The sequence below is a fragment of the Neoarius graeffei genome, chromosome 6 (assembly GCF_027579695.1).
Source record: "Neoarius graeffei isolate fNeoGra1 chromosome 6, fNeoGra1.pri, whole genome shotgun sequence".
NCBI lineage: Eukaryota > Metazoa > Chordata > Actinopteri > Siluriformes > Ariidae > Neoarius > Neoarius graeffei.
In genome coordinates, this window is record NC_083574.1 from 44,957,623 (window position 1) to 44,968,128 (window position 10,506).

Genomic DNA, 10,506 nt, shown 5'->3' on the forward strand with positions numbered 1-10,506 from the left:
TACCTCAGATATTTCCACTGGGCGGCACGGTGGTGTAGTGGTTAGCGCTGCCGCCTCACAGCAAGAAGGTCCTGGGTTCGAGCCCCGTGGCGGGCGAGGGCCTTTCTGTGTGGAGTTTGCATGTTCTCCCCGTGTCCGCGTGGGTTTCCTCCGGGTGCTCCGGTTTCCCCCAAAGACATGCAGGTTAGGTTAACTGGTGACTCTAAATTGACCGTAGGTGTGAATGTGAGTGTGAATGGTTGTCTGTGTCTATGTGTCAGCCCTGTGATGACCTGGCGACTTGTCCAGGGTGTACCCCGCCTTTCGCCCGTAGTCAGCTGGGATAGGCTCCAGCTTGCCTGCGACCCTGTAGAAGGATAAAGCGGCTACAGATGAGATGAGATATTTCCACTGTTTTCCAGTGTTTCCAGAGGCACTTTGTTAAGTTTCATGTATCATTAAAAAAGAAGAAAGAAAGAAAGAAAGAACCCTTCCAGTTTAAGATACATTCACTTTTGGTTTAAACACAAATTCAGATAGAGATATTTACAATGGTGCTTGAAAGTTTGTGAACCCTTTAGAATGTTCTATATTTCTGCCTAAATATGACCTAAAACATCATCAGATTTTCCCACAAGTCCTAAAAGTAGATAAAGAGAACCCAGTTAAACAAATGAGACAAAAATATTATACTTGGTCATTTATTTATTGAGGAAAATGATCCAATATTACATATCTGTGAGTGGCAAAAGTATGTGAACCTCTAGGATGAGCAGTTAATTTGAAGGTGAAATTAGAGTCAGGTGTTTTCAATCAATGGGATGACAATCAGGTGTGAGTGGGCACCCTGTTTTATTTAAAGAACAGGGATCTATCAAAGTCTGATCTTCACAACATGTGTTTGTGGAAGTGTGTCATGGCACGAACAAAGGAGATTTCTGAGGACCTCAGAAAAAGCGTTGTTGATGCTCATCAGGCTGGAAAAGGTTACAAAACCATCTCTAAGGTGGTGTTTACATTAGACCGTATCAGCGGATCATCAGATTAACATTTTTAAAACGATTCGCGTGCACACAGCAACACTAATACACGGATACGCTAATCACATGACTAATTAGACGGCACGTAATAAATTGAAATGTGTCAGTGTGGCTCCGCGCTTCCTCCTCAGCGGCTGTGCTCCAAATCACTCCGCCCTGAACAGCGAGTGCCCTCTGGAGGGTGCGCACTCCGGCCCTGCGCAGCTCACAGAGCGCGCGAGTGAAGCTCACGAGCAGTGATTCGGGACTGAGCTGCTGTGTGTGTGATCCCAGTGCATATCAGGCATGCGCAAGTCACTCACCACTTGCAAGTGGAAGGATGGCAAGCCTAAAGACAATCATAACTACACAATGGGCAGTATTTGCATCTTACCATGAACAACATTAAGGCCAAGTTTACATTAGACCGTATCTGTCTCGTTTTCTTCGCGGATGCACTGTCCGTTCACATTAAAACACCGGGAAACGGGAATCCGCCAGAGCCCACGTATTCAATCCAGTTCGTGTCTGGTCCGGTGCTGTGTAAACATTGAGAATACGTGGATACGCTGTGCTGAGCTCTAGCTGACGTCGTCATTGGACAACGTCACTGTGACATCCACCTTCCTGATTCGCTGGCGTTGGGATCTCACACACAGCGGCTCAGTCCCGAATCACTGCTCGTGCGCTTCACTCGCGCGCTCTGTGAGCTACGCAGGGCTGGAGTGCGCACCCTCCAGAGGGCACTCGCTGTTCAGGGAGGAGTGATTTGGAGCGCAGGAGGAAGCGCTGAGCCACACTGAGGTTTATTTACACATTTCAACCTCCTTCAGGTGCTTAAACTCAGTGAGAACATGAACATCACAGCCAGGTGTGTTTATTTGCTGGAGAAGGTGTTCGCTTGCCATCCTTCCACTTGCAAGTGGTGAGTGACTTGCGCATGCCCGATATGCACTGGGATCATGTGACGTGCCGTCTAATTAGTCATGTGATTAGTGTATCCGTGTATTGGCATTGCTGTGTGCACGCGAATCGTGTATTGGCGTTGCTGTGTGCACGCGAATCGTTTTAAAAACGTTAATCTGATGATCCGCTGATTCGAAATAATGTAAACAGGGCCTAAGAATGACAAAGCAAAGCATTATATTCATACTTTTATACTCTTTAATGAAAAACAAAAAGGTGATACAAGGCGGAAACAATAGCAGGAAGTGAAGTCCGCGCCGTTTTTCAGCAGTCGCATCACATGACCAACGTGGCATGAACAACGCCAGCGAATCAGGAAGGTGGATGTCACAGTGACGTTGTCCAATGACGACGTCAGCTAGAGCTCAGCACTGCATTTCCTCATATCTCAATGTTTACACAGCACCGGATCAGATACGAACTGGGTTGAATACGTGGGCCCTGGCGGATTCAAGTTGTTCCACCTGTGGAGTCGTTTCCCAGCGTTTTAATGTGAACGGACAGTGCATCCGCGACAAAAACGAGACGGATACGGTCTAATGTAAACACCACCTAAAGAGTTTGGACTCCACCAATCCACAGTCAGACAGACTGCGTACAAATGGAAGAAATTCAAGACCATTGTTACCCTCCCCAGGAGTGATCGACCAACAAAGATCACTCCAAGAGCAAGGCGTGTAATAGTCGGCGAGGTCACAAAGGACCTCAGGGTAACTGAAGGCCTCTCTCACATTAGCTAATGTTAATGTTCATGAGTCCACCATCAGGAGAACACTGAACAACAATGGTGTGCATGGCAGGGTTGCAAGGAGAAAGCCACTGCTCTCCAAAAAGAACGTTGCTGCTCATCTGCAGTTTGCTAAAGATCACGTGGACAAGCCAGAAGGCTATTGGAAAAAAGTTTTGTGGCTGGATGAGACCAAAATAGAACTTTTTGATTTAAATGAGAAGCGTTATGTTTGGAGAAAGGAAAACACTGTATTCCAGCATAAGAACCTTATCCCATGTGTGAAACATGGTGGTAGTAGTATCATGGTTTGGGCCTGTTTTACTGCATCTGGGCCAGGACGGCTTGCCATCATTGATGGAACAATGAATTCTGAATTATACCAGCGAATTCTAAAGGAAAATGTCAGGACATCTGTCCATGAACTGAATCTCAAGAGAAGGTGGGGTCATGCAGCAAGACAACGACCCTAAGCACACAAGTCATTCTACCAAAGAATGGTTAAAGAAGAATAAAGTTAATGTTTTGGAATGGCCAAGTCAAAGTCCTGACCTTAATCCAATCGAAATGTCGTGGAAGGACCTGAAGCGAGCAGTTCATGTGAGGAAACCCACCAACATCCCAGAGTTGAAGCTGTTCTGTACAGAGGAATGGGCTAAAATTCCTCCAAGCCGGTGTGCAGGACTGATCAACAGTTACTGGAAATGTGTAGTTGCAGTTATTGCTGCACAAGGGGGTCACACCAGATACTAAAAGCAAAGGTTCACATACTTTTGCCACTCACAGATATGTGATATTGGATCATTTTCCTCAATAAATAAATGACCAAGTATAATATTTTTGTCTCATTTCTTTAACTGGTTCTCTTTATCTACTTTTAGGACTTGTGTGAAAATCTGATGATGTTTTAGGTCATATTTATGCAGAAATATAGAAAATTCTAAAGGGTTCACAAACTTTCAAGCACCACTGTAGAGCACAGAACACATACAGACACACATAGTGGCACTGTGTTATCCCTTGTTTCCACAGTTGTGGTTTTGAATTTGGTCGTACAGTTATTCTGGGAAAGATATAGGCATTAATACAGAACCATGACCCATCTGCAGTGAACCGAGTTCATGACTGACACTTCTTCCTTAAGCAGGTTATGACCTCACCACTATATAACCCTCTGGAACAGACAAATCCTCAGACATACAGGCTGACATTTAGAGCCTGAGACCCAGCCGTGACTTTCAGCATAGAGACTCCCTGAATTTAATCAAAAGTTTGGGAGAAAGAGCTAGACTTGAAATGCTTTGTGACTGAATTTCTCTCCATTAGCACATTGAATGGCTTAATTTATAATTAGTGAAGGCCCAGAGGCTCAGATCAGGTGTCTGCTATCTCTCTGCCTTACTGAGCTGTTATTTATTTATCGTTTTTTTTTTTAAAGTATTCAGGCAAATCCATTTCTGTGTAAGCTGAGAAGGTTGTGCTGTAACTGAGGGAATGTGTGCAATCCATTTGTGGTCCATTTCCATTTGTGTCTGTAACATAAGAGAAGAGATATTCAGATAACATTAGAAGAATGGAGAATAATGGATGATAATATTATTGGTTTAGACCAAGGTGGCATGGTGGTGCAGTGGTTAGCACTGTCGCGGTTCTGGGTTTGAACCTCGCAGCCAACTGGGACCTTTCTGTGTGGAATTTACATGTTCCCCCTGTGCTTGTGTGGGTTTCCTTCAATTTCCTCCTCACAGTGTTGTTAGCCCTGTGATAGATTGGTGACCTGCCCACTGACGGATAAGTGGTATGGACCAAATAGTTTCTGAATACAGCATGAAGGCAACTACATTACATTAAAGGCATTTAGCAGACGCTGTTATCCAGAGTGATGTACAACATACCCAGGGCAGCCTAGGGGTTAGGTGTCTTGCTCAAGGGCACTTCAGCCATTCCTGCTGGTCCAGGGAATCAAACAGGCAATCTTTTGTTTCCAAAGCTGCTTCTCTAACCATTAGGCCATGGCTTCCCCATACAGTGCTACACTGTATAAAGCAGCAGCAGCAGCACAACTTTATTCATCACAAACTGAAGCAGCGAACACACACATGTACACACACATGAGCAATGAGTACACACACATACCCAGAGCAGTGGGCAGCCACGCTAACAGCGCCCAGGGAGCAGCTGGGAGTTAGGTGCCTCACTCAAGGGCACCTCAGCCCAAAGCCGTCCCATATTAACCTAACCTGCCTGTTTTTGGATTGTCGGGGAAACTGGAGCACCCGAAGGAAACCCACGCAGACACGGAGAGAACATGCAAACTCCACACAAAAAGGCCCTTGCCGGCCACTGGGTTCAAACCCAGAACCTTCTTGCTGTGAGGCGACCGTGCTAACCACTACACCACCAAGCCGCACATCCTGTATGTTACAGATGTCCTGTAATATACAATTTGATGGTTAATGGTCAAAACAGTTAAGAGGCATAAAATAATGCATTAAATCTGTAATAAGTTCAGGACCCATTTTGACTTTCAGCAAAGTCAGAGGAAAGAGTTGAAGGTTGGGCTTCCATAATGGGTTTGGCTCCGGTTAATTAGTCAGTGTGGGTTTACCATTCACTGGGTGGTTTGAAATCTTGCACAGGGAACACAAAAGGCACAGATTTTAATATAAGGACATGAACAATGATAATCACGCTGCTGGGAGTTAAGGAACATTGAGTAGAAGAGAAGAAGACTCAGGAATAACAATAATTGGATTGACATTGGAAGAACAGTTCTTCCAAATGGCACGGTTAAACAGACAAGGATAAAAAGAAGAGAGTGATTACTTTCACCATGATATAATTGCATTTTACAATCCATTTACTCATGTGAACACCACTGAGGTTGTGTTTAATGAGAAAAAAAATCACAAATGGTTTTCAAAGGCACCACTGTATGCTTTCATAGGATATGGTTATCCAGTTGAAGATTCCTAAGCTATGCAATTAGCTTCAGACAGATTAAAACTGAACTTACCTGAGGCTGCTAGAGGGCTAAACAACTGCAAAAATGGACTAGGCTGCCTTTATAGTGCCATATTTTGTGTAGACAAGCAAACAACCTCAGTAATCAGCCAGGGAGAGAGGAGGTGCTGCATTTCTTGAGTGCACAACTGGAGCAAATAAAACTCAATGGTAAAAATTTTACACATTCTTTAAAAGTTTTGAAGTGATATTAGATGGGTGAATAGAGCTAATCCCATAAGGCATCGCTGGAACAAATAGGAAACAGTATGCCCACTGTGATCTCGCTGATGTTTTCTCAAGACAAACCTGATAAAATATATAATATACTTAATATGGGCGGCACGGTGGTGTAGTGGTTAGCACTGTCGGCTCACAGCAAGAAGGTTCTGGGTTCGAGCCCATCGGCCCTCGGGGGCCTTTCTGTGTGGAGTTTGCTTGTTCTCCCCGTGTCTGTGTGGGTTTCTTCCAGGTGCTCCGGTTTCCCCCACAGTCCAAAGACATGCAGGTTAGGTTAATTGGTGGCTCTAAAGTGACTGCAGGTGTGAATGTATGTGTGTGTGTGTGTGTGTGTGTGTGTGTGTATGGTTGTTTGTCTCTATGTGTCAGCCCTGTGATGACCTGGCGACTTGTCCAGGGTGTACCCCGTCTCTCTCATAGTCAGCTGGGATAGACTCCAGCTTGCCTGTGACCCTGCACAGGATAAGTGGCTGCAGATAATGGATGGATGGATATACTTAATACATAACCGACATAAAATCACAGTGTCCTGAAAACATACATAAAGTGTCCTATTTTGTATAATATCTATGCATGTATGAAATAGTTCTGTACTTGCTACAGGCTACATAAAGACAAAAAATTATATGTAAAAGTATTACTGTCTTAGATTCTTCTTCTCTTTAGTGTTCTGCCTGATGGCATCTTTCAGAGTTTCTAGGGAACATGACCATAGTGGTTTCCCATTGCCTTCTACTCGATTATTATAGAGATTTATTCCTCTCAACCCTTCACTCTCTCTCTCTCTCACACAAACACACGGACAATTTAGAGTCACCAGTTAACCTAACTGCATGTCTTTGGACTGTGGGGGAAACCGGAGCACCCGGAGGAAACCCACACAGACACGGGGAGAACATGCAAACTCCACACAGAAAGGCCCCCGAGGGCCACTGGGCTCGAACCCAGAACCTTCTTGCTGTGAGCCGACAGTGCTAACCACTACACCACCGTGCCGCCCTGCCTTAGGTTAACTTTTATAAATATTATTTGCACACTACACATTTAGAAAATGGAAAAACTCGAGTGGCCTGCACAGAATCCTGAGCTCAACCTCAGTGATTACAAGAGGACACTTTCAGTTTTTGCAATATGGCTTTGAAATCAGTATGAAAACTAGACTTTGATATGACCAGCGTGACTCTTCATTCATCAAGTTACACAGCTAAAATGTCAAGTTATTAAAAATACAAAGCACATACTTTGTTTGTGACTTTCTCTCTTGACATTGTGAAGGTATAATATTACAGTCATGCCCGAGGATTTATGTACGAGTGGTGTTAAAACATGTTACCACACGGTCACAAGTCTCTAAACTGAAGTGGCTTTCAGTTTTTATTTTAACCAAAATACCTTTGTTTTACAGCAATTATGAAAATGGTGATATATTGAAAATATTTCAATAAATAAGAAATCTACACTCATTTCCCACAGTCCTCAGGGTTTATTTCCCATATGCATCAACAACAACAACAAAGGTAGGCAAGCTTACAAACTGAACAGTCATGGATTAAACCTCTGTGAGCTTTTTGCTAAAATACATAGAATGAAGTTTTCAACTGTGTGTAAGATATGTAGTATATTTTATTTTATTCTATCCACATTCACTGGATATGAGCAATCACACGCTCTGATTGGCTACTCTACTGCTAGGCTATTAACTCGTATACTGTGAGTAGAAAAAAACAAAATGGCGGATATATCACTTGGTTATCAAGTATTTAAAATAAACAGAAATGGCTAAAAGAATATAGTTCCCCCCCCCCAAAAAAAAATCTCCTGTTCCACACTCCAGGCCAGTCAGTGGTGGTAATGCACCTTTAAGTCGGACTGCCAACCACAAAAAAAAAAACCTAAAGAAGAACAACAACAAAATGCCAGAGCGTGTTGCTGAACCAACTGAGGATGAAATAAAAACTCTACTCAAAAAAACAAAACTCCAAAAATACAAAAAAGCAACAAAATATGGAACGAAAGTATTTGATGGTAAGAATGTTTTATTTTTCAAGAATTATTATTCTAGCATTTTTCACAAATTGCTTCTCTCATTTCATCAGTTTGTTTACATTCTGAGCGGAAATGATTTTGTTGAACGTTTTGTACAAAGTTTTGATTTGTCAAATTTGCAAAAAATAAAAATGCTCGGTTTCTCAAAATCCAGTGAATGTAGATGGAATAAAACAGTTATTCCACTAAATCTCATCGTACATGACTTATGGCCAACTCGGCACTACGCGTCTCATCGGCTAGCAGCTCATATACGACTCGACTTCGTGGAATAACTTAATTGTCGTATTTGTTTGTTTGGGTTTTGAATGAGCAAATCCATGGAGCCATGCTCTAAAATCTAGTGGAAAGCCTTCCCAGAAAAGTGGAGGATATTACAACAGCAAAAGGGGATTAACTCTATGTAGAACTTGGAGCAGGTGGGTGGAGCACAGAAGTACGGCAGGCCAGAACTGAGTTTCCAAAAACTCTTTATTGTAACACTTTTCAGCGTTTTCACTCTCCCAGACACTCAGACACATGCACACACACATCAGCCGCCTGGTTGGGGAGAGAGCTCCCTTCCTCTGCTCTCTCTCTCCTTATATAGGGCACGGTCACTGGGAAGACACACAAACACAGGTTAATTGGCATCAGGTGTAGTGATTCTGCCACTTCCCTTCCCTGACTCTGCCCTCCGGTCACAGACCGACGCTTGACCATGCCCCCGCTGCCACATACCCCCACCGCCTGACTCAGGCCGGGCAGCCATCCGGCCTGCAGCCGACTCCCCCCCCCGACGGGAGAGGAAGTCCGCCACAACCATCTGTGCCCCCGGCCTGTGGATCACCTTGAAGTTAAAGGGCTGGAGTGCCAGATACCAATGGGTGATCCGAGCGTTGGCATCCTTCATGCGGTGGAGCCACTGGAGGGGCGCTTGGTCCGAACAGAGGGTGAAAGGGCGTCCCAGCAGGTAGTAGCGGAGGGCGAGAACCATCCACTTGATGGCTAGGCACTCCTTCTCTATTGTGCTGTAGCGCCCCTCACGTACCGACAGCTTCCTGCTTATGTACAGCACGGGGCGATCCTCCCCCTCCACCTCCTGGGACAAAACAGCCCCCAGCCCTTTGTCCGACGCATCCGTCTGCAACATAAAGGGGAGAGAAAAGTCAGGGGAGTGTAACAGTGGCCCCCCACACAGTGCAGCCTTCACCTCAGAGAAAGCCCGCTGGCATTGCTCTGTCCACTGGACCGGATCTGGTGCCCCCTTTTTAGTGAGATCAGTCAGCGGGCTGGTGACGTCCGAATAATTAGGTATAAACCTACGATAGTAGCCAGCCAGCCCCAGGAACTGTCTCACCCCCTTTTTGGTCTTGGGCCTTGGGCAGGCCACAATCACTGCTGTCTTATTAATTTGGGGACGCACCTACCCGTTGCCCAAGTGGAAGCCCAGATACTGTACTTCCATCCACCCAATCGCACACTTCTTCGGGTTGGACGTGAAACCCGCTCGCCTCAGCGACCCAAAGATGGCCCTCAGGTGCTGCAGATGCCGCAGCCAGTCATTACTATAAATTATTATGTCGTCTAAGTATGCAGCCGCGTAGGTGGCGTGGGGGCGGAGGACCCTGTCCATAAGCCGCTGGAACGTAGCGGGCGCCCCAAACAGCCCAAAAGGAAGTGTGACAAATTGGTGTAAGCCAAACAGTGTGGAAAAGGCCGTTTTTTCTTGGGATAATGGAGTCAAGGGGATCTGCCAATAACCCTCTGTCAAATCCAGTGTCGAATAAAAGCGAGCCGTGCCTAGTCGATACAGCAACTTGTCAATGCGAGGCATTGGGTACGCATCGAATTTAGACACCGCATTGACTTTTCGATAGTCCACACAGGACCGGACCGACCCGTCGGCCTTGGGAACCAAGACCACCGGGCTGCTCCAGTCACTGTGGGACTCCTCGACGATGCCCATTTCGAGCATGGCCTTGAGTTCTTCCCGAACCACCTTTTTCTTGTGTTCGGGTAGCCTGTAAGGGTGGCTGCGCACTACCACCCCCGGGGGCATCTCAATGTGATGTTTTATGAGGCAGGTGCGGCCGGGCAGGGGCGAGAACACGTCCGAAAATTCGGTCTGCAACTGGGCAACCTCTGTGAGTTGGGTCGGGGAGAGGTGGTCTCCACAGAGGACCGGAGAGGTAAGCGATGTCAATGTTCCTTTTTGAACCTCCAGCCCCAGCTCCACCTTCTCCGGAACCACCGACACCAACGCCACGGGGACCTCCTTGTTCCAGAGTTTAAGCAGATTGAGGTGGTAAATTTGTAGCGCCCCACCCCTGTCCATTCACCTCACCTAACAGTCAATGTCCCCGACTCGCCGTGTGACCTCAAAGGGTCCTTGCCACTTGGTGATCAATTTGGAGCTCGACGTGGGCAACAGTACGAGTACTTTATCTCCTGGTGCGATCTCCCTAAGGCACGTACCCCTGTCATACAGGCGGATTTGCCGTTCTTGGGCCTGCCGCAAATTCTCCTGGGTTAGGTGTGTGAGTG